Raw genomic sequence first — 24,042 nt, 5'->3', positions numbered from 1 at the left:
TAATAAAATGAAAACTAAAAGACTTTCAAATCACATGAGCCAACATTTTATTCACAATAGAACATAGATAACATAGCAAATGTTTAAACTGAGAAAGTTTACAATTTTATGCACAAAATGAGCTCATTTCAATTTTGATTTCTGCTACAGGTCTCAAAATAGTTGGGACGGGGCATGTTTACCATGGTGTAGCATCTCCTTCTCTTTCAAAACAGTTTGAAGACGTCTGGGCATTGAGGCTATGAGTTGCTGGAGTTTTGCTGTTGGAATTTGGTCCCATTCTTGCCTGCTGAAGAGTTTGTGGTCGTCTTTGACGTATTTTTCGTTTAATGATGCGCCAAATGTTCTCTATAGGTGAAAGATCTGGGGTCTCATTTATAAAACTATGCGTAGGATCTTTACTAAAAGTTTACGTGCGCCCAAAAGCCAAAAATGGCGTACGCCAAAAAATATTCCGATTTATAAAACCGTGCGTACGCACACCTGTAAGCAATGTTCCCTTTATAAATCACAGATCACCCGCAGATGTGCGTACGTGAACCAGCCTCATATCCCGCCCTGTACACGCCCATTTTTAACCATAAATAGTCAATGCAAATCACCTCATGATTGCTGATCAGCATGTAAATGAGAGTGGAATCCCATATATACCTGGAAAACTGGCATGCGACCCGCCAATTAATTAATCCAAGAAAGTGAAAACGTGCATTTCTGTTAGCCTAATTTTAATAATGGCGACAGGTGAGAAAAGAGGAAAAAAACGTAATTTCTCAGATACTGAGATTGAAACACTTGTAGGGGAGGTGGAGGCTCGGAAAACTGTGTTATTTGGTGGCCACAGCAGTGGGGTCACTAATAAAAAGAAGCAGTGCGAGTGGCAAAGTATTGCTTCTGCCGTCAATTGTGTCAGTGGGACAGAACGGACAGTTGCAGAATTAAAGAAAAAATGGTCCGACCTGAAGGTATACAAAATTTTTTTTTACCAACATATTACATTTGTGTTTTATTAGGCTATATACCTATATAAATAGCAATATTGATTTTCAAAAAGTTTTATTTACATGTGCTTACAGTATGCAAAATATGTGAAATAAAGATTCTCATTCATTCAAGGTGGAGGCAAAGAGAAAACTGTCCTCCCACCGCCAGAGCGTGGCTGCAACTGGTGGGGGCCCATGTACAGCTGATCTCACATCAGTGGACAGCAAAATCGCGGCTATAATTGGGGAGGTCAGCGTGTGTGGTATTGTGTCGGAAAAGGAGGGAGACACTGACGTGACTGAAACCACAGAGGAGCAAGGTTAAACCGATTTTTAATCATTAACGCTGTACATTTGAGTGTGTGGGGTGATAAATGGATAAATGTTGCCAATTGTTTGTCCTCCAGTCCTTCCGGAGTCTGAAGCTGTAAATGAACAGGAGGTTCAGGGTGAGGGGTTCTCAGATGCAGATGCACAGCGTCCGGCTCAAAGCAGTGCACCTTCTGCGTCTGGCACGTCCAAAAGTGGTCGGGTACTCACTGACGCAGTCCTGCAGTTACAGCGAGAGACAATAAACGCTGTCAACAGGGTTGCAGATGAGCTACGGCAGATGAGAGAAGTGATGCAAGAAATTGCACAATCATTAAAAGATGCAGTTAAAACATGAACCTTGAGTTTTGTCTTTCTTTACAAACGCCGCATGACATCCTCACGGATTCTTGCACCTCGTTGATATCCCTCTTGTCGGCCAGGGGGCTGTGGCTCGGGGTCGTAATGCTGGGGTAGAGGGAGATCAGGAGGGAGAGGAATACCGTTTCTCAGTGCTATATTGTGCAAAACACCACACGCCCTGACAATCTTGCACACTTTTGCTGGATGGTATAAAAGTCTGCCACCCGAGGCATCCAGAGCACGCCATCTGCATTTCAGGATGCCGATGGCACGCTCCACAACTGCGCGGGCACGAGAGTGGACCTCGTTATAATGAGTTTCCTCTGCGCTCTGCGGGTTTAAAAATGGGGTGAGGAGCCAGCGTCTCAGGGGGTAGCCACTGTCGCCTGCAGGTTATAATTATATTAAAAACAAAATTGTTAGTTTCTACTTTTTAATATTGTTAAACTCACCAAGAAGCCAGCCATCACGTACTGCGCCTGCATTTAGTCTGTTCCCTACACTGCTATGTGTCAAGATAAAGGAATCATGTGTTGAACCAGGCCAGCGTGCCACAATGTTTGTGAGGGTCATGTTGGAGTCACATATGATTTGCACATTAATAGAATGCACATGCTTTCTATTAACATAAGCAAATTCATTTTCAGATGGTGCCCTTATAGCAACATGAGTGCAGTCAATTGCGCCGATTACATTTGGGAAACCAGACATTGCTGCAAATTGCGTTTTAATTTCGGCCTGTTCTCGCACAGTGTAGGGGAACCTGATGTATCGACTAACCATATTAAGTATACCATTTAAAACGACAGATATTATGGCACTCAGGGACGGCTGTGATATACCAGACCTATAGGGTGAGATGATAGATTCCAATAGAATTATTTCATATACAAAAAGGTCTTAGAGACAAATTTGAGGATTACTTATAGTTTTTTTATATTATTAATTTACCTGTCTGCCAATTCCCGCTGGAAACAGCCGGTTGCCAAGAACCCCAGAGTGGTGAGGACTTGTATTTGGACTGGGATGGCATGGTTCCGGCGTGTTGCCCTCTCTAATACTGGACCCAATTCAGCACATAGATCCAAGAGCACAGCTCTAGGGAATCTAAATCGGCTTATTAGCCAGTCATCATCATGGGCCAGGAAATCATCATGGTCCCTGAAAACTCGTTCTCTCCTTATTCTGCCATTAGCGTAATCCTCCAACAGTGCCAGGAGTGCCATCATGAAGCATTACATACCCGGGTCACCGGAGAATTTATATGTTTCTAGCAAATAGACTGATCGTTAACACCTTGACAAAATCACTTAATTAATTTGTGGGCGAAAATTTAAGACGAAAATGTTATAGTGAACACATGCTTCTTGACGGTTTTGTAATGAACACCGTAATAGTTAGGACCGATGATGAGTAGCGATTGTGCTTCATGACTGTATTTGCAGACTTTGACATTTTATGATATAGGCTATGTACATTAAGGAAAATATTTCCTTTTTACACTGTGTTCTGCAGTTCTCTAATAAAAGGGTATTTCATGCTATTCTGTAGGCTATCACATGTATCGCGCCATGTCCTCCTGTGCTCCCGTTGTGGACAATGTGACTGTAAGGCAGCGCTGATTATTATTTTATTTTACTTTTAATACATTTTGAATTACGTTTGGATTTTACTAGATGTATATAGCCTAAAACAATCGGCACAAATAACACTGTTGGATTTAATCTTCATGATAATGTGGATATAACGTATGAAATGGAGTGAAAATTAAATGTCATTCATTCTTATAATCGTTCTTCTCACATTTATTTTCTACAATCTAACTTCAGTTCACGACCTCACCATCGGTGTCGCCAATTCCCTTTGTCTCCAGAATGTGCGTACGCACGGCTCAAAGTTTGCTTAAAGGTGCGCACATTCTCCCGTCAAGTTTGTTTTTTATAGATCACAACCTTTGCGTGGGAACTGGCGTACGTACGTTTCCAGCCCCGTTTTGTGCGTACGCACGCTTTATAAATGAGGCCCCTGGACTGCAGGCAGGCCAGGTCAGCACCCGGACTCTTCTACGACGAAGCCATGCTGTTGTTATAGCTGCAGTATGTGGTTTTGCATTGTCCTGCTGAAATAAACAAGGCCTTCCCTGAAATAGATGTTGTTTGGAGGGAAGCATATGTTGCTCTAAAACCTTTATATACCTTTCAGCATTCACAGAGCCTTCCAAAACATGCAAGCTGCCCATACCGTATGCACTTATGCACCCCCATACCATCAGAGATGCTGGCTTTTGAACTGAACGCTGATAACATGCTGGAAGGTCTCCCTCCTCTTTAGCCCGGAGGACACGGCGTCCGTGATTCCCAACAAGAATGTCAAATTTGGACTCGTCTGACCATAAAACACTATTCCACTTTGAAATAGTCCATTTTAAATGAGCCTTGGCCCACAGGACACGACGGCGCTTCTGGACCATGTTCACATATGGCTTCCTTTTTGCATGATAGAGCTTTAGTTGGCATCTGCTGATGGCACGGCGGATTGTGTTTACCGACAGTGGTTTCTGAAAGTATTCCTGGGCCCATTTAGTAATGTCATTGACACAATCATGCCGATGAGTGATGCAGTGTCGTCTGAGAGCCCGAAGACCACGGGCATCCAATAAAGGTCTCCGGCCTTGTCCCTTACGCACAGAGATTTCTCCAGTTTCTCTGAATCTTTTGATGATGTTATGCACTGTAGATGATGAGATTTGCAAAGCCTTTGCAATTTGACATTGAGGAACATTGTTTTTAAAGTTTTCCACAATTTTTTTACGCAGTCTTTCACAGATTGGACAGCCTCTGCCCATCTTTACTTCTGAGAGACTCTGCTTCTCTAAGACAAAGCTTTTATAGCTAATCATGTTACAGACCTGATATCAATTAACTTAATTAATCACTAGATGTTCTCCCAGCTGAATCTTTTCAAAACTGCTTGCTTTTTTAGCCATTTGTTGCCCCCGTGCCAACTTTTTTGAGACCTGTAGCAGGCATTAAATTTTAAATGAGCTAATTAAGTGGATAAAAGTGTAAAATTTCTCAGTTTAAACATTTGCTACGTTATCTATGTTCTATTGTGAATAAAATATGGGCTCATGTGATTTGAAATTCTTTTAGTTTTCATTTTATTAAAATTTAAAAAACGTTCCAACTTTTCCGGAATTCGGGTTGTACTTGGGCTACCAAAACATCACAAGTGAAAAGCGTAATACAAAGAGGCTCTAAAATGCCCTCATAATGTTTTGGGAGAAGTCCTTCCAATTTACCAGGTACAGTCAACTCAGAATGAGGAGGTATCATAACATCAGCTTCTACCCTCACAATCTTAGGTTAGGTTGAGCCTCTTGCCCATCAATTGGCAACATCTGTCACTCAAATCAATAACTGGCCAATATTTAGAGAGAAAATCAGTCCTCAGCAACACTTCTTTAGGGGTAACATCCACAACCAAAAAGTAAACAATCATGGCTAATGAATCAAATTTACACACGGTCCGCCAACAACCTAAAATTAACATTTACCCGCAATTTGCAATCACTACTGTACTTTGATATCCCTCTAATGTTGACCCTCCGTTAGTCACATCTAACCAGAATTTTTTTGGGAACTATAGAAACCTGGGCCCCCGTATCAACCAAAACACGTTTTATGTCCTTCCACTTTACCTGTCAAAAAAACCTCCAGCGCCTGCTGCATAGGCCAAATTGTCAGACATTGACATGGGGCAGGCATTTGGCCCCCTGCCCCCCTGTTTTCCCTGCAAATAAGTACAATTTCTACGCAGGTGCCTAGTGCACCCACACTCCCACACTCAAGTCTTAACCTCTTGACGTAGTGCTTCTACTATGCTCCATGTCACAGTGTCTGGTCTGTGTATCCCTGGGTGTCCACTAGAGGTCACACTTCCCCATATCATCACCCCACTTCAGTACTGCATTTCACACAAGCCTTTATCTGGACTGATCACTTCATTGCACACAGCTGTTCCCACTCACATTGTTTGCTCCTGTCTATATATACCCTGTTTGTTCTGTCATTGTCATGGAGTCCTTGGTTAACGTCACCCTGCTTTTTCGTGTTCCCTGGTGTTTGTCGTGTTTCTTGTTTTGGCTGACCTTTGCTTAACTGGATTTATGATTTTGGATTATACCAATAAACACTGCTTTTGGATCTCCTGTTCGTGTGCGTATCGTGACAGAAGGACTCCATCATGCCCAGATCCAGCGGTGTGGGATTTCGAATCCGTTCCCCAGCCACCATGGAGGAGTGGAGGGGGAAACTCTTGAATTTAACCACCCTCTGTCAAAGGGGGGGGTGGGGTTGACCATGGAAGTAGGGCTGGGGTATAACGATGAGGCACTGAAGGACTTATTTAACAACTGCCTTGATGACCATTTGCCTCAATGGGAGATTAAGGGGCTTAAAATCCTGGACTTTTAGGGGTTTCACTAGCTATCTACACCACCGTGGTCAATGGCATACACCGGCCACACACATCTCTCCAGACACGATAGCTGACTCTACGCCTGTGTCTCCAGACAAGATGGCCGCCAGCCCAGTGCTACTGCACAAGATGGCCTTCAGCCCAGAGCCACTGCTCAAGATGGCCGCCAACCCAGAGCCACTGCACAACATGGCTGGCAGCCCAGTGCCACTCTACAAGATGGCCGCCAGCCCAGCACCACTGCACAAGATGCTTGCTGGCCCTGCGCCACTGCACTAGATGGCCACCAGCCCAGCGCCACTGTACAAGATGGCAGCCACAGTCGACCTTCGAGAGTCGAGTCAGGTCCCCGTTGAACTTCGATAGTCGAGTCAGGTCCCCGTTGACCTTCGAGAGTCGAGTCAGCTCCCCGTGGACTCTCCAGAGTCGAGTCAGGCCCCCGTGGACTCTCCAGAGTCGAGTCAGGCCCCCGTTGATTTCCCAGAGTCGAGTCCATTCCCCATTGATTTCCTAGAGTTGAGTCAGATCACTATTTACCGTCCTGAGTCAGGTCAAGTCACCATTGACAATCCTGAGTCAGGCCAAGTCACCATTGACTGTCAAGTCAAGTCAGGTCACCGTTGATCTCCGTGAACAAAGTCAGGTCACAGTTGATCTCCGTGAACAGGGTCAAGTCACGGTTGGTCTTTATGAGCCCAGTCAGATCACTACCGTTCTTCCAGAACTTCATCACGTCTCACTGTCATCGCAACAGATCATCCAGAGCCTGGTCACATCTCAGCTGAACTTCCAGAGCCTCGACACATCCTGTCTGTTGCACCCAGCAATGCTCTCTCAGCCCGTTTTATTGCTGTCAAGGAGACTGTTACGGTGGAGGAACCTCCACAGGTGGCGGCAACTACTGCAGAACCTTCGGAGGCCATCTACCCTCTCGTCACGGGTATGGAGGCTGCTTATGAACTCATTATGAACTCACCGCCTACCCTGTCATGGCCACGGAAGCCGCCATTATCCTGTTCATGTTCTCCATTTCAGTCCTACCTGACCAGACTTGCTCTCCTGGGCCATCGACTCTGCTGTGGTGGTCCTCTGCTCCACCCGTGTGGGCTTCTGCCTCGTCTTCTCGGCTGTGGTGGTCCTCTGCTCCACCCTGGTGGGCTTCTGTCTCGTCTGCTCGGCTGTGGTGGTCCTCTGCTCCATCCTGGTGGGCTTCTGTCTCGTCTGCTCAGCTGTGGTGGTCCTCTGCGCCGCCCTGGTTGGCTTCTATCTCGTCTCCACTAGAGGTCTCACTTCACCATATCATCACCCCACTTCAGTACTGCATTTCACACAAGCCTTTATCTGGACTAATCACTTTATTGCACACAGCTGTTCCCACTCTCATTGTTTCTCATTTGTTTCTGTCATTGTCATGGTGTCCTTTGTTAATGTCAACCTGCTTTTTCGTGTTCCCTGGTGTTTGTCGTGTTTCTTGTTTTGGACTGCTTTTCTGGATTTTGACCTTTGCCTGACTGGATTTATGATTTTGGATTATCCCAATAAACACTGCTTTTGGATCACCTGTTTGTGTGCGTATCGTGACAGGCCAGCAACACCTTCAACCTATTATCTACAGACACTTCTTAAGTTTTTAAGCCACACACTTTAAAATCTGATCCATGAGAATGTTCTAAATTTCGAGCTCTAACTCAGAAGCCAAGTTAATTGCACCTAATATGGCAGGCTTCACACTGCGAAGATGTATACGCATATCACCACTGCCTACATGCACAACAAAATGATCCCGGTCTAATAAATCTTGGGTTGCAGCATCAGCAGAAGCATTTTAATGCATTCCCAAACTCTCTTGCAGTCTCATTAGGGAGCCTACGTTGGGAAGAAAAGCTCACCCGATTCCAATCTGCACTCTCACAAGGTTCTAAACACTTGCCCATTGCCTCTTTAAGAAGCACATAGTTAGATTTTGCATCACTGGGGAGTCCCCTGTAAATATCTCTAGCTCTTCTGGAAAACAATAAAGACATAAACTTTAACTTAAGATCATCATCCCACCCATTTACTTGTGCAGCCATCTCAAATTGTTCTGCCCAGTCAGACCATTCACCTCCCACCCCAGTAAACATTTCTGGCATAAAAACTGGACACGAAACTGGAGCTATATTGGATGCAGCAGTTGCCATGTTGTGGTTTAAACCTGACACAGTAGCTTCTAACTGTGGCACATATACCCCCTCATCCTCCATTCTGTCCTTTAAAGCTATCCCACCGCTGCCACCAGTGTAAACCTCCAGTTATTTTAAAGGAGATTCAACCAGACATATATGGAGTAAAACAAGGGTACACTACACCACAGACTGAATCGAAAAAACTTACTTTATTGACAATGTTTATTTAGAAAATTTAAAATAACTTTTAAATAAGTTCATCAAACAGTAACTTGTAGGCCTTCACTAATATAAACAGCAATAGCAAAGTGACGCACAACACTGCACTGCACTACACTCCACTCCCATGATTTCTCCCTGCCCCACACTACACACTAAAAATTGTGATCGCACAAAATCATATCAGGTAGTGCAAAGATTGACTCATTTCTCCTACCTTGGCAGATACCAAGTCATTATGTTTGTACAAACTTAAAAAAAAATAAAAACACAAACAACAAAACAATTTAGAGGCCATGTCATATTATCACGTTCCCATGAGTTAATATGTGGTGGCCACAACAAAATTAAGTGAACCGAACATGTCACCGTAGTGTCTCTCCATTTGAATTGACTTGTGAATTTATTAAAGACAATATTAAATTATATTCATCCCCCTCTTCATTTATGTGGTTTACAGAGCTGTTACAACATTATTGTATTGTCAAGCCATTTTAAGTATCTGTAAAATCAGAACATAATTCTTTATCTAAAAACTGCATACTGCATATCAAGCGTCAATTACTAGCTCTAAAATGGAGGCGTGGGATGACATGGGTAAGAAATTAGTCTAGAATAGTCTAGAGTGTTTTAAGGAAAGAACCTGACAATTTCCTTCAAACAAAATGCCCCAACAATGTCTTGAGCATTTGTTTAAGCAGAATAATTAATTCCAGTCCATAAAATTATTGTTTGGCATTGTGGCTGCATTTCCACCTCATGTCTGCATTGTCAATTATTCGTTACATGAACTTCTTGTATTTCAGTTTGAAATTTAAAATATTTAAAGCGAGACATATGTTAGCATTCCGTTTGCATCTAAACTATATATATATATAAGAGAGGATATAGTGTGGCTTGAGGGTCATAAAAGCCATCTGTTCTGGACACCTGTTTGTACACCCCCCTCCCCTCCCTGTACACCCCATTGACCTAAATATGAACTTATGAACCTAAGAAGGAATTTCGGGGGTTGTGTTTTTGTGTGTGTGTGTTGGGAAGCTATGTGCTTTTTTAAACATTAAAATGTGAAATCGTGAAAATGGTATAAGGGAAGTTTTTATTAAGGATTTAAGTACACAGTGTATTTCAAGATAAAGGTTATAAACACATACGAAATGGAAACAATGTAATGATTGTTTTTGTCCTACTTGGAAAAGTGTAAAAACGTTACAAATGAAATAAAAAGAAAACTAGGTTGCTGGTTATTTATCTAAAACAACTAAACAAGTCAAAAAACTATCAGATACGTTTCGTTAAGCAACACGTGAAAAAGATGTGAGAGCTTGTAGTATTGCATTTTAAAAAGGTGTAAAAACGTTGCTAAAGTTGTTACAAATTAAATAAAAAGAAAACTAGGTTACTGGATATTTATGTAAAACGACTAAACAAGTCAAAAACTATCAGAAAAAGGTTATAAACACAGACGAGACAGAAACAATGTAATGGTCGTTTTTTTTTCGTACTTGGAAGTGTAAAAACGGTGTTAAAGTTGTTACAAAAATAAATAAAAAGAAAACCAGGTTACTGGTTATTTATCTAAAACAAATAAACAATTCAAAAACTAACAGATACGTTTTGTTAAGCAACACGTGAAAAAGATGTGAGAGCTTGTAGTATTACAATTTAAAAAGCGGTTTTGTTACCAGTTAGAAAACTAGGTAACAGAGTTTTAACATTTGTACGGTACAAATGTTAAAACTCTGTTACCTAGTTTTCTAACTAAGATACAAATTGTACCAAATTGTACCTTACCTCATACTAAAAAAAGAAGCGAATGTAAAGAAACGATACAAACCAGAAAAGTTGGTGTTTGTCACAATGTTAGAAAAAGTTAAAACAAAAGAAAAAAGATGGTAGGCATTTACGCTGATCTCAAAGAAAATACATCACACCTTGTCTTTAAAACACCATCACAAGATACTTGTCAAAACTATGTCGTACTCTACCACTAACTACAACTTTAAAAATCTAGACTGTTACTGACAGAGAGTTAAACGAAAGAAAAAAAGATCCTCCGGCAGAGTTTGCGAAGCCTCCGGTAAAACAACCTCACAGCACCGCAGACACACTTACGTCTGGTCCCACTCAAACCACTTCTTCTTCGTTTTGACGCAAAGCTTTAGGTGGATTTACAGCCACCTACAGGGCATGAGTGTGGAGCACTGACGTTAATGAAAACTAACTCAAACATAAGAGATAAAAGAAATACAAAAATAAAATTAATGATAATAATAAACTTAGTAGTGATTCTTTAAATACTGTTTATCAACTCTTTGAGATACTTAATCTGTGAAACATTTCTATAGTCACATTTTTATTTATAAATTTCTAAAATGAGATCTGATTTATTTCAATATTAAGTGCTTCTGTAAGTTGTAATCTTTCATTGTCATATCTTTTACATTTTATTAAAATAGGTTCAACTGTTTCAGGAAGATCACATTTAACACAAAGTCCAGACACATGTTTTTCCTCTTATAAATAATGACTGATTAAGTGCAATGGGTCCAATTCTATGAGGAGATCTTCCTTTCTAACCCCAAAATTCTCCTCTCATTTCCAACTGTTCTTTGAATATTATATAAATGCCGTCCTTTTTTCTCACCATCCCATTTAATACATATAACAACAATAAAATAACTGTTAACACATATTTAGACTAAACGATTATATTCAACAATAATACGATATACATGTGCTAAAACAGGCTAAAATAGGGTTGGCTATGCTGTAATGGAGCAACCGTTGTTATGTTATCTTGTGAACTGTTAGAATCAGAATGAATCAGAATCAGAATGAGCTTTATTGCCAGGTATGTTTACACATACGAGGAATTTGTTTTCATGACAGAAGCTCCGCAGTACAACAGAATGACAGCGACAGAACATAAAACACATAATAAAAGAATAAAAAATACAAATAAGTAGATAAGGAATGACAATATACAAATTGACAATTGTAGGCAGGTATATTACAAAATGCAGTTATGTATGTACAGGTATATTATGTGCAAAATTTAAGTGTATACTAAGTATGTGTGTTAGATAAATAAGTATATGTGTATATAAATATAAAGTGTAGTGTATTCCACAGTTATTATCAATTGTTCATTAGATGGATTGCCTGAGGGAAGAAACTGGTCCTGTGTCTGGTCGTTCTGGTGCTCAGTGCTCTGTAGCGTCGACCAGATGGTAACAGCTCAAAGAGGGAGTGTGCTGGATGTGAGGGGTCCAGAGTGATGTTGCCAGCTCTTTTGCTCACTCTGGATAAGTACAGTTCTTGAATAGAAGGGGGTGTTGTACCAATGATTTGCTCAGCAGTCCGGACTACCCTTTGTAGTCTTCTGAGGTCCGATTTAGAAGCTGAGCTGAACCAGACAGTTACTGAAGTGCAGAGGATGGATTCAATGATTGTGGAGTAGAATGGTTTCAGCAGCTCTTGTGGTAGGTTAAACTTCCTCAGCTGGCGAAGGAAGTACAACCTCTGCTGGGCCTTTTTCACAATGGAGTCAGTGTGAATGTCCCACTTCAGGTCCTGAGAGATGGTGGTGCCCAGGAACCTGAATGACTCCACTGCAGTCACAGTGCTGTTCATGATGGTGAGTGGGGGGAGTGAAGGGGGGTTTCTCCTGAAGTCCACGATCATCTCCACTGTTTTGAGTGTGTTAAGCTCCAGGTTGTTGAGAGTGCACCAGACAGCCAGCTCTTTAACCTCCTGTCTGTAAGCAGACTCGTCACCGTCCTGAATGAGGCCGATGAGTGTGGTGTCATCTGCAAACTTCAGGAGCTTGACAGAGGGGTCCTTAGACGTGCAATCATTAGTGTACAGGGAGAAGAGCAGTGGGGAGAGAACACAGCCCTGGGGAGCTCCGGTGCTGATTGTACAGGTACTGGATGTGTATTTTCCCAGCCTCACTAGCTGCTGCCTGTCTGTCAGGAAGCTGTTGATCCACTGACAGATGGAGGTGGGCACGGAGAGCTAGTTTGGGCAGGAGGAGGTTTGGGATGATCGTGTTAAAGGCCGAGCTGAAGTCCACAAACAGGATCCTCACATAAGTCCCCGGTCTGTCTAGGTGTTGCAGAACATAATGCAGTCCAATGTTTACTGCATCGTCCACAGACCTGTTTGCTTTGTAGGCAAACTGAAGAGGATCCAGCAAGGGTCCAGTGATGTCCTTCAGGTTGGTCAGCACTAGTTTTTCAAATGACTTCATGACTACGGATGTTAAAGCCACAGGCCTGTAGTCATTTAGTCCTGTAATTTTGGGTTTCTTTGGAATGGGGATGATGGTGGAGCGTTTGAAGCATGAAGGGACTTCGCACAGCTCCAGCGATCTGTTGAAGATTTGTGTGAAGATGGGGGCCAGCTGGTCAGCACAGGATTTCAGACAGGCTGGTGTAACACAATCTGGGCCTGGTGCTTTTTTCCTTTTCTGCTTCCAGAAGACCTGGCGCACCGCATCCTCGCTGATCTGTATTGCAGGTGTGGGGGAGAGGGGGGATGCAGGAGGTGTGAATGGTGAGAGCGCTTGATTGGAGAGGTGTTCAGGATGGTTTGCAGGAGTTGTTAATGGTGTGAACGGTTGTTTGGAGAGGTGTTCAGGGTGGGTTGCAGGAGTTGTTATTGGTGTGAACGGTTGTGTGGAGAGGTGTTCAGGGCAGGTGATGGGTGTTCTCTCAAACCTGCAGTAAAACTCGTTCAGATCGTCTGCCAGTCGTTGATTCTACACAGTGCTGGGGGGTGGTGTCTTGTAGTTGGTAATCTCTTTCAGACTTTTCCACACTGATGCTGAGTCGTTGGAAGTGAACTGAGTCCTTATTTTTCCAGAATAATTTCTCTTTGCCACTCTGATCTCCTTTTCCAGTGTGTATTTAGCCTGTTTATACAAGACATTGTCCCCCTTCATGTAAGCATCTTCTTTGGCCTGACGGAGCTGTCTGAGTTTTGCAGTGAACCACGGTTTGTCATTGTTGTAATTTAGTTGAGTCTTGGTAGGAATACACATATCCTCACAGAAACTGATATAAGATGTTACAGTCTCTGTGAGTTCATCCAGATCTTTGGCAGCAGCTTCAAAAACACTCCAATCAGTGAGGTCAAAACAAGATTGTAAATCCTGCTCTACTTCATTAGTCCATCTTTTTATAGTCCTTAATACAGGTTTAGCTGATTTTAGTTTCTGCCTGTAGGACGGTATAAGATGAACCAGAAGGTGATCAGAACGTCCCAAAGCTGCTCGTGGTACAGAGTGATATGCATCCTTTATTGTGGTGTAACAGTGATCAAATATATTACTGTCTCTTGTGGGACAAGTAACATGCTGTCTGTATTTTGGCAGTTCACGGGAGAGATTGGCTTTATTAAAGTCCCCGAGAATGATTAAAACAGAGTCCGGGTGTTGTTGTTCTGTCTCTGAGATTTGATCAGTGAGTTTCTGTAAAGCTGAGCTCACGTGCGCTTGTGGAGGAATGTAAACACTCACCAGAATGAACGAGTGAAACTCCCGCAGCGAATAGAACGGCTTGCAGTTAATGAAGAGTGTTTCGAGATTTGAGCAGCACATCTTCTTTAACACAGTTACCTCTGTACACCACCGTTCATTGATGTAAAAGCATGTCCCGCTGCTGCGCGATTTCCCCGTTGATAGTGCATCGCGATCCGCTCTAAACAGCTGAAAGTCCGGCAGATGGAGTCATTCAGCCAGGTTTCCGTGAAACATAGAGCAGCAGAGTGTGAGAAATCCTTATTTGTCCGAGAGAGCAGAAGGAGTTCGTCCGTTTTGTTGGGTAAAGAGCGTAGATTTGCCAGATGGATGCTAGGCAACGGCGTTCGAAATCCGCGCTTCCTGAGTCTGATGAGCGCTCCCGCTCGCTTCCCTCGTCTGCGCGTCCTGAAGCGTTTGATAAGCGCCGCTGCTCCTCCGATAACAACGTTCAGTAAAACGCCTGAATAATTGAAATCCGGAAAAATATCTTGTGGTGCGTTCTGCCGAATGTTCAGCAGTTCATCCCTGGTAAAACTGATTGCAGGAATATAACTAAAGACAAGACAAACTAACAAAAACACAAAAACAACTGCAGAGCACGTCACGGAGGGAGCCATCCTGTATCGGCGCCAGAGGAGATTCGTGTGCCATGAAACCAAATAATTGTCTTTATCTTTAGAAAAAGACAATCGTGTCCTGCTGCTGTGGTCTGAATATGCAGTCTGTCTTCATCATGAAATGATGAACCCCATCATCAGCCCCCCATTCTGGAGATTGTGTGTATGCTTGTTTATTTTTATAGACATATTTCATCATAAACTAGGTAAGCAGGGCATTGTAATAATATGGTAAACATGTCATAAGTCAGTCAATCGTGCATCCAGAGTTTATCTTACTGCATCTCTATAATAAATTTCTGCAATGGCTATACTTGTTACGGTGCTTTCAAGTCGGGGTCTGGGGTTGTTTTAAGAGCAAACCCTTAGTTTGCCAAACTAGTGTTAAGCGACACTGTCCGCATTTTTAAAGTTAAAGAGGGTAATGAACTCTTTCACCATCTATTATTGTTAGAATGCATAATCAGTGTTAGGGGGCAACTAGTTACATATAGCTAAATTATATCATTTGATTATAAAAATAAATGTAATCAGTTACAGTCACTGAGAAAAAATAATTAAATTGCGGTTAATTATGAAAATGTTACATCTGAATATTTTTTTACACAAAAATATTTAATTGATATATTTCATAACCACCTTAACTACTCTAAAATATGAGTCAGATGTTTCAGGAGTAAAAGACATATGCTTATTTCCTATTTGGCCGATGTATATTTATTTGTTAAATTGAAACGTTTTACCAAACCGTTGTTAGATGCCGTGGCATTTCCCTTCATAGGTGTGCAAAAACTTGATTTCAAAACAGTATCATACCTTTAACATAATTTGTGATCTATAACCTATTACAAAGTTCATAGTAACCTCCCCAAAACTGTGCGTAAAATTTATGTACTTGTTTGAGTGTATATTTGTATTTATTTTGTTTGCATGTTCATGTTTTCTGTATGTTTACGTTTGTGTGTGTGTGTGTTTACGTTTGTTTGTGATTATGCTTGTGTTTGTGTACTTGTTTGCATTCTCAGTACATTTATGTTGAGGTTAACAATATTTTGTTAAACAACATTTTTGTATGGTCTGACTTGTTAAAAGATTTCACATCCTTTTGACCAGTAAATGAACTTTCAGCTAACCTCGCGATCACAGGCCTAAGCCATAAAGTTGAAATTGTCACCCTTTGATCACTGAATACACACAAAAAAATTAAACTTTAGCTGACCTGCAGCACACCATTTACAACACCAGAACCCCTGCAATACTAATTAGATTACAGTTGAGTTGCAAACCCTGAAAACCTTTAGATGTTTTACAATCTTTGCTGACATGGCCGTAACAGTAAACACAAAGACATCAGATGCCAGACACCAGACGCGTTTCTACGCACTACTGGAGATGAGATATTTAGCCTTTCCTGTAGTGTTGTAAAAGTTTCTTTGGCATGAAAAGCCCATCTTGACTTACCACATTCATTCCTGTTTAATAGTTGTATGCCTAAACGCATGTTTTATTTGATATAGCAACGATATAGCAATGATAGAAGTTAATATTGACAAAATAAAAGATGTATTCAAGGATTTAGACTACTAAAGTATGTGTGAGTGACTTATTAAAATTAAATAAAACAACACTTTTTTCCAACAAGGATTTTTGTTGAGATTGTTACGGCCAGCTCGTAACCACAACAAAGATGGGACTGCCACACTACTGAATTAATATAATTAATATTTATTACAAGATCTAGGGGTTTACACAATACAAAATGCAGACAACGATCGATCCCAAAGCGAGGCAACCCGAGGCCAACCGGAGATGATGTCAACTCTCCGTGCCCCCCTCATTGCATAAAACCACGATATTTATCTCCACCTCCTAATGGGAGTCAGGTGTCCTGTATCTCTGCGGCCGCCTGCAACACAAGGAAAAAACAAAACCAAATACCAAGAAAGGAACACACCCATACCCATAACACCTCCCCCCTTAAGAGAGAGGATCCTTACAAGAGGACCTCTAAAATGTGAAAATTAGATATTCATTAAGTTACAAAAGATCTAAACATAATCACTAAACCCAAAATTATAATCCACAGCAAACCCAGTATGATCCTTTAACCTGATCCCCCTCTACAAATTGAATCAGCAACTCCCGGCGCATGGGCACGAGATAAGGCATCAGCCAGTACATTCTCCACACCCCTTATGTGTCGAATATCCAAAGGATAGGGTTGTAGGAAGAGAGACCATCGAATAAGACGCTGGTTTGGGCTCTGCAAAGAATGCAAAAAGGTAAGTGGATTGTGGTCAGAGTACACCACAACTGGAAAGGTACCACTTGTTAAATAAACTTCAAAAAACTGCAAAGCCCAAATCAACGCCAAGGCCTCCTTTTCAATGGTGGAGTAATGCAACTGGTGAGACTTAAACTTCCGAGAGAAATAACAAACTGGTCTTTCTATACCTTGTTCATCCGTTTGCAACAATACCGCTCCAGCACCAACTTGACTAGCGTCAACCTGGATCTGAAAAGGCTGTCCAATGCATGGAGCAACCAGCACAGGGGCAGTGCTAAGCAACAATTTCACATTATCAAAAGCCTGTTCACACTCTCCTGCAAACAGCTGAACTGCTGAAAATATCAACAGGTGCTTCTAATTACCAAACACGTATCCTGGACGAGCCCCCAATTTGTTACGGCCAGCTCGTAACCGCAACAAAGATGGGACAGCCACACCACTGAATTAATATAATTAATATTTATTACAAGATCTAGGGGTTTACACAATACAAAATGCAGACAACGATCGATCCCAAAGCGAGGCAACCCGAGGCCAACCGGAGATGATGTCAACTCTCCGTGCCCCCCTCATTGCATAAAACCACGATATTTATCTCCACCGCCTAATGGGAGTCAGGTGTCCTGTATCTCTGCGGCCGCCTGCAACACAAGGAAAAAACAAAACCAAATACCAAGAAAGGAACACACCCATACCCATAACAAGATGAAAAAATTAAATCGTATAGGTTAACCTAATTTTAAAGTAAAAACATTGGTTGCTTTGAACATTAATACAGAAAAGCATACATTACTGGTAGATTTACAAATACGGTCTGAGATTACACTAAATGTTTGTTCACACTCTGTACATCATAAAACAAAATGAATGCAAAATAAATAAATAAAACAACACTGAAGAAAAAAAATAAAATAAAGATAGAGAACAAAAAAGTAGGGGATTAACAGATTTTCACATTAAGAAACCAAAGTCCTCAAATGAAGAATACAAAAATCTTGCTTTGGGACTTTTCATTCCTTTTAATGTCTCCAAATACATCACAATTTCCTCTAAGTACCACAAAACGTGGGGGAATTTTGAAAAACATACATTTATGAATGTAGAATTTCATGGCAGAAGTTAATATTAACAAAATAAAAGACATATTCAATGATTTGGGCTACTAAAGTAAGTGTGAGTGGCTTATTAAAATAAAATAAAATATCAAGGACTTTTGTTTAGATTAAAAATAAAGAGCATATAGGCTAACCTAGCTTTAAAGTAACTCATATACATAGATGTATCTAAAGATCCTGAAACAATCCATACAGCAGCAGCAGCTATATATGTTCCAAGGGTTAGGTATAGAATACCAAAAAGAACATCTAATCATCCGTCTGTTTATACTACAGAAATGATTGTCATATTTTTGGCTCTTCAGTGGGTTGAACACATTAATATACCTAAAGTAGTCATATGTTCAGACTCATTTTCAGCACTATCAAGTTTAAAGAGTGGCAAATCTTCAACTAGACAAGACATTTTGTCAGTCATTTTACAGAGTTTTTTTCAGAATACAAACAAAAACAAATATTTATTTTGTATGGATACCCGCACATATAGGAATAGAAGGTAATGAAAGTAGTGGATCACATAAAAACATTAAAATGTCAGACATCGTATTTAATACTCCAATGAGTAAATTAGAAATAAAAGGGCTAATTAAAAATAAATAAATAAAAAGATACGTGGCAAACTAAATGGGATGGTGAGAATAAAGGACGGCATTTATATAATATTCAAAGAATAGTTGGAAATGAAAGGAGAATTTTGGGGTTAGAAAGGAAGATCTCGTCATAGAATTGGACCCATTGCACTTAATCAGTCATCATTTATAAGAGGAAAAACATGTGTCTGGACTTTGTGTTAAATGTGATCTTCCTGAAACAGTTGAATCTATTTTAATAAAATGTAAAAGATATGACAACGAAAGATTACAACTTACAGAAGCACTTAATATAGAAATAAATCAGATCTCATTTTAGAAATTGTTAAATAAAAATGTGACTATAAAAATGTTTCACAGATTAAGTATCTCAAAGAGTTGATAAACCGTATTTAAAGAATCACTACTAAGTTTATTATTATCATTAATTTTATTTTTGTATTTCTTTTATCTCTTATAATTGAGTTAGTTTTCATTAACGTCAATGCTCCGCACTCCTGCCCTGTAGGTGGCGGTAATTGCACCTAAAGCTTTGCGTCAAAACGAAGAAGAAGTGGTTTGAGTGGGACCAGACGTAAGCATTCTGAGTGTGTCTACGAAGCTGTGAGGTTGTTTTATCGGAGGCTTCTCAAACTCTGCCGGAGGATCTTTTTTTCTTTCGTTTAACTCTCTGTCAGTAACAGTCTAGATTTTTAAAATGGTAGTTAGTGGTAGACTACGACATAGTTTTGACAAGTATCTTGTGATGGTGTTTTAAAGACAAGGTGTGATGTATTTTTCTTTGAGATAAGCGTAAATGCCTACCATCTTTTTTCTTTTGTTTTAACTTTTTCTAACATCGTGACAGTTTTTGACTTGTTGTTTTAGATAAATAACCAGTAACCTAGTTTTCTTTTTATTTAATTTGTAACAACTTTAACACCGTTTTTACACTTCCAAGTACGAAAAAAACCGACCATTATATTGTTTCCGTCTCGTCTGTTTATAACCTTTTTCTGATAGTTTTTGACTTGTTTGGTCGTTTTACATAAATATCCAGTAACCTAGTTTTCTTTTTATTTAATCTGTAACAACTTTAGCAATGTTTTTACACCTTTTTAAACTGCAATGCTACAAGCTCTCACATCTTTTTCACGTGTTGCTTAACGAAACTTATCTGATAGTTTTTTGACTTGTTTAGTTGTTTTAGATAAATAACCAGCAACCTAGTTTTCTTTTCATTTCATTTGTAACGTTTTTACACTTTTCCAAGTAGGACAAAAACGATCATTACATTGTTTCCATTTCGTATGTGTTTATAACCTTTTTCTTGAAATATACTGTGTACTTAAAACCTTAATAAAAACTTCCCTTATACCATTTGCACGATTTCACATTTTAATGTTTAAAAAAAGCACATAGCTTCCCAGCACACACACACACACACACACACACACACACACACACACACACACAAACACACACACACACACACACACACACACACACACAAAAAAAACACTATATACATATATATATATATATATATATATATATATATATATTTTTTTTTTTTTTTTTTTTTGCGGTGGTGGATAGCAACTGAGGTACACAAGATGGAAGTTACCATCTTTGCTTAATGTGCAGTTGATGAGAATTTTTTTTAAATGTCATACAGTACTAGTAAACTACTGTTTATCCATTATTTCACCTATATTTTTATTGCAAAAATAGTTATTGTAGCATACTATTTCAGCCTACGCTTTCTAATAATATGTATCCATTCTCCAAAATGCTTGTCATATGTTTTGTCACAGGAATGCTGGAGCTCGTCCTAGCATCCCAGGAAGAGGCAGCGAGGCACCCTGGATAAATGGCCAGTGCATCACACACTCTTTGATAACAGCTCTCCCTAAAATATTGTGAAATATTGTGTTGTTCTATAATGATCTATAATCTTTTTTTTTATTTTTTATTTTTTATTTTTTTTATATTTTTATGAATTTTCAGAATGGTAACAAATGCATAATTGTGTACTCATAGCAAGGGCTAACTCAGCTGAACCTTGCCTTCCTGGTTAGGTACTGCAAAGGACACAAAAGAAATTGCCACCGGCAAATGTGTTTAAAAAAGTATGTAAATTTGCTCAAATGATGATGAGGGTGGGGTTTCTCATCTATAATGTCAAATGGGAAAAGAGCAGCTTTGCCTGCAGCTTTACATTTAGTAAAAAAATAAAAAATAAAATAAAAATAGACACAAATTGATCGGTCTTTATGAATGCTTTATTAATGCAAGAATGCAGAAAGGAAATGGCAACATAAGTAAGCAAAAGTTACAGATACACTTTTTTCTAGCAGATGAAAGTGCAGTTAGGCTCTTAGACTTAATGCATAAAGGAAGGATTCAAAATGCAGGTCACAGTATCACTGGCTTTTCAAAAGTACTCTTGAAATTGAACTTATCTGAGTTATTGAGAGCTAATTCAAGCCTTGGCAAGTCTTTAACCAGAATACCATTTCTTGAGCTGAAAATATCAGCCAGAGGGGCAGTCATTGGAGAAGGTCTGTATTCATCACACTGAGGGCCCCGTAGACTGGGAGCACATTCAACTTTGTATTTAAAATAGAAGGTGCCATATGTAAAAGCACAAGCATCACGCACAACTCCAATTCTAAGATAAAAAGAGCATGAACCAAGTAAATCACTGTTCCAGTAGCTGTCTGCATCATACACTGTAAAAGTTATTTTGTTGGCCATTCTGATCTTAATAGGACCAAAATCAAATGTTTCTGGCCAGCTTGGATTGTCATTATTATTAATCTGGTCTGAGTGCGCCTAAATTTGCCGTCATATGTAACAGTTACAGTGCCATCTGTTTGTGTAAATTTATCTCCATACAGATCTTTGGCTCTGAGACTGTAGACTTTCAGGGTGGCTAGTCCTCTTTCAGCTGGACAGCAGTTAGACTTTATCATTTGACTACTTTCACAAACACAAGCACATCGGTCTCTTGTGCTGCACCTCTGGCAAGTCTTAGAGCAAACCTTCTTAAGGGCATTTTCAGTGATGTATTTTTCAACAGCTTTCTTCAGTCCTTTCCTGGCAGGGTGTTTATCACTCAGTAAGAAATGAAGGGGTTTCAGAGAGTAATGCACAACATCAGGGAGACTCTTCAAAGACTTGACCCAATTTTTAAGGGAATTTGGGTGTGATGAACCAGAAAAAAAGTAGATCTTCTCGATTTCCTTCTCCTCCAATAATTTCCATTTGACGTTCACTGAACATGGAGCTGAACTTTACATTTGTGTGCATCTTTCTTTTTAGTTCTTGACATAAATTAGTCTTTGACCTCACAGTTGCTCCCTTGTATATACCAGAGGCTTCTACATCCAAGCAGTCCTTCACTGCAGTGTCTGTAAGTCCACTCAGTGCTGCCTGACAGGTTTTGATGGCTGTTATGGCTTTCATTTCCCCTCCTAACTTGACACTTGTGGTATAATGAGTGCCATAGGTTGAGATCAGGCTGCGGTAGGTGACTGGATCGTAGGATTTAGGGAGTGATTTGACTGCTTCAAGAAACTCTGCTTGAAGAGGAGGCTTTGCAGCTACACGATATCTGTAAAAAAACAGTAAACATTTCAATTTAGTGGGCTCAAAGAAGGAACAATTTGCAGTTTAAGTTTTAATTTCATAGTCATTATATGTCATAGTTTTTTAATAATATGAGTGAAGAAAAACAACCTGTAAAAACTGCATTCAACTTCATGTTTGGTGAAACTATATTTATCTTCTTTCGATTTTTGCATTGCAAATTTTGCTTCCCTGGAAAGAGTGCTTCCAACCACATATCCACCTGCCTTCATATCTAAACCAATGTTCCAGCCAGCCGAGACTGCTGATGATGATTCTTTGACCAGTGCCTCACTTGATTCATAGATCTGACTTGAGACTTTCATCGAATACTTTGGCAAGGCCCTCCAGTCTACAACTGCTGCTGGTAGCTTCTGTTTTACTCCATTCATGAACGTGTTTTTGTGCAATATACAAGTGCCGTTTCCTAAATCCCATGTTTCTGTGTCGATCACGTAAGAACCTTTTCGCTACATGGTCACAATATCAAATCCTTCTCCAGCAAGATTGTGTCCTGGAACAAAGGGAGCATTTTCACACTCTTTGGATGAGCCTATGTCACCCTCTCCAGCAATGGTCATGAGAAGCAACGCCCAGAAAACAACAAGGTAAATCTGTATCTGCCCCATGATCTGTAGTGAAAGAAGAAAATTTCAGTATATCTGTTGGTGTCAGATTTTTACAGATAAATAAACTTCTTCATAAAATGTATTATATCAACAGTATTACTTTAAAACAGATAAAAACATTTAAAGTACAAGTGTGTGCTTTAAAACTGATGATTTATTTAAAATCATATGAATATCTGATGATTTATCAGTCTCTTACCACCGAATTCACTTGTGAACAGATCAAAATGAAATGTATTTTTCTCGGTTTGAAAAACACTGACTATGATGTATGCCATTAAATTACCATAAGAGAGATATAAGAGCAGTCGGCTGGCTCATTCTTCACAGTTTCTCCGAAGTGGCTTTGTAAGTTCTGTTGACAACACAGCAGTTACGCATCTGGCCGGATTCACAGATGACATCAATGACGTGTGTTTTCTGTTTATTTATTAAATACAGCTGCAGTTGAAGTCAAACTCATGTTTTATTTGTCTATGCCTGTATGCTTAATTTTTGCACATATCTTTGTCTTTGTGTTGGCTGTGTTTCCCCTTTGTCACACCCACTCATTTAATCCTAGTCCAAGTTTTTCCACAAGTAATAAAAGACTGAAAAAAAGTAAACCAGTTTCAACAAAAAGTTTTTGTCATATTTCTGCTGCTGCTGAAAGACAACTAAACTTGTCTATTTTAGGGTTTGCTGGTGTATTTCATGATCTTCCTCCACCTGCAGCTGTAAAATGAAAAGATAATTATGGGCTGAGTCTGACCAAATGCAACATTAGATCATTGACACCGGCTAAAATATAACTTTTCAGTAAATAACAAACCACAGCTTTTATAATACATATATATAACATGACAATAGGTATATTGCAATATTATCCTTAGGGTTAATTACAAAATGTACTAATACATGAAATCAAAGGTTTAATCTTTGAAAATTATTAAATGCACAATGAACAAACATGAATGATCAAGTGATTTTAATAGATATCCTTCACAAACACTAATGTAAAAACTTATTGTTCAATCACTGTAAGTTGATGTTAGATAATAGCATTAAGTCATGTTTATGAATGGTATCTTATTGTAAAGTCTATACAGGATATACAATTTGACTATAATTTCATGTAATCCAAACTGTTTAAATTATTGAATTTTAA

The 24,042-nt window shown here is 39.7% G+C and overlaps 1 pseudogene; it reads right to left on the bottom strand.

The window, feature by feature from the left end:
* Window positions 1-21,786: 21,786 nt before the first annotated feature.
* On the bottom strand, window positions 21,787-23,134 carry LOC132144783 (perforin-1-like; annotated as a pseudogene).
* Between the last annotated feature and the right edge of the window lie 908 nt (window positions 23,135-24,042).

This window comes from Carassius carassius, chromosome 8 (genome assembly GCF_963082965.1).
Source record: "Carassius carassius chromosome 8, fCarCar2.1, whole genome shotgun sequence".
NCBI lineage: Eukaryota > Metazoa > Chordata > Actinopteri > Cypriniformes > Cyprinidae > Carassius > Carassius carassius.
Note: the sequence above shows the minus strand (reverse complement) of the source record. Positions and strands in the feature narration are given on the sequence as shown.